The sequence below is a fragment of the Lolium rigidum genome, chromosome 3 (assembly GCF_022539505.1).
Source record: "Lolium rigidum isolate FL_2022 chromosome 3, APGP_CSIRO_Lrig_0.1, whole genome shotgun sequence".
Taxonomy (NCBI): Eukaryota; Viridiplantae; Streptophyta; class Magnoliopsida; order Poales; family Poaceae; genus Lolium; species Lolium rigidum.
In genome coordinates this window covers 407,268,282-407,270,321 of record NC_061510.1, presented here as the reverse complement: position 1 = coordinate 407,270,321, position 2,040 = coordinate 407,268,282, and positions in this window count along the sequence as shown.

Below are 2,040 nucleotides of genomic sequence, written 5' to 3'. Positions count from 1 at the left end.
AGAAGGAAGGAAGAAGCAGCCAGTCGCTACAGTGAATTCTTATAAGGGCTCGTTTGGTTACAGGAAACCCGGTGGGATCCCGGTCCTTTTCCGGGCAGATTTTGCCCCTAGTCCGAAGGTCGGAAAAATAATCTCTAGTGTTTATTCCTGTTTCTGCCTATTCCCGGTCAGGAATATTTACCCGGGAAAGTGTGCCCGAACAGCCAAACGAGTCCTAAGGCTGTCCTATACCTACGACCCGCTGCACACTCTCATGTCTTTTTTTTCTTTTCTGTTTCTTTTTTTTTTTGGGAAAATTTGCTATGGGACACTGTTATTTTCTGGTCTTTGCCGAAATACACCGCTCAAACTTGTATTTGCTCAGTACTATTATAATTTTGTGATACGTTTGCCAAAACACACTGTATAACCCAAAACGGAAATTTTATTTTTTATCGCTACGTTCTTAGAATACCTAGAATCAAACAGAAAACCAAATCAAACTTGGTTTTCTTCCGTACAACTAACGATGACGGGAATAAGCTCTGCATCGATCAACAAGATCCGCCGTCCTCCATCTCGCAGACTGTTGTCGTTCCGCTTCTCACCGCCGGCGAGCACACGTATGTAATTTCCAACGACGGTTCTCTCCCTACATCGTCCGTGTCTTGCGCCCGCACCATTGGCGACCGGCCGCAGGGACAGACGGTTCCGCACCGCTCAGGAGGGGTCGGCGATCTTCAGCTGCTCTCGCCGGTGCCCTCGGCTGCTCTCGCCGGTGCCCTCGGCTGCTCTCATCGGCGCCCTCGCGCTGGACCACGATCTGCCGACGGACTTGGATGGGTGCCCGAAGGATGAATTTCAGCCCAGATTCCTTCGCAGTTACATAACATGTAGACTACCTGTATCAGCGTCTGATGTGTGTAATCAACCTAGCTGAGCACTACTCCTTTGTAAAAAAATGTTGAATATATGATCTAGTGATGCCTGCACCTTTGTGTACTTTATCAGCGTCGGAGAGTTCGTAACAGATTATCAGGGACCCAGAAAAAAACAGTTCCAAGCAATTGATACGTACAGAGGACCGCCGGCCAAAAATTTAACTGGAAAAAACGTTCTAAACCGGACATGGATGTGTCATACTAAGATTAAAAATTAAAATTTCTGTTTTGGGGCATATGGTGTGTTTTGGCAAACGTACCGCAAAATTATAATGGTACTGAGCAAAGAAGTTTTTTTTTTTGAAAGGAATACGATAGGGGAAGCCGCTACAGTGATTTTATTTTTTAATACTCCCTCCGCTCCTAGATATAAGCCATATAGTTTTTTGAGAAAAAAATCCAAAATATAAGGTTTACTGCGTTGCCCTACTTGTATGGATAACATTTTTAGGGATTTGATTATTTTTCCTTAGCTTACGCAAAGTACTCAATTAGCTCATGTCAATTGCCTAGGATTAATTCCAGTCAAACATGGTGCAATTTTTTCTAAATGTGCGTTTCTTAATTTCCGTGCCAGAAACTATATGGCTTATATTTAGGAACGGAGGGAGCAATAAGAACCTAAATTCGCGTCCCTCGGAATTTGAATCTGGATAGTTGGGCTGTACATCCACTCCCCTAAGAGCATCTCTAACAGAGCCCATAAAAAGTGGAACTGAAAAACACGAGTTTGGTGCACCGAACTCGTGTTTACGGGCCGGAAAATGGCAGGCGCAGAACAGAGCCCGTAACGAAAACTGAATAACAGAATATTCTGTTTTACAGTTTGGGTTTACGGGCTCTGTTCTGCGCCTGGGGCTTCCGAACCCGTAAAAACAAGGTTTATGAAATTGATTTGCATATGATCAATCAAAGCTGAACGTTAAAACACAAACAAATCATGCATAGTTCATAGTGCAGACATCAAATTACACAACCAAATGACACAGTTCATAGTTCACCATCAGATCTAACCGCCGGCATCAAACACCTCCTGGAGGCACATCGGCAGCAGCAGTTGCCTCTTGACGAGCAGCTCTTCGCCCCGTCGTGATCTCCGCCGAGGTCTCCTTCCACCACT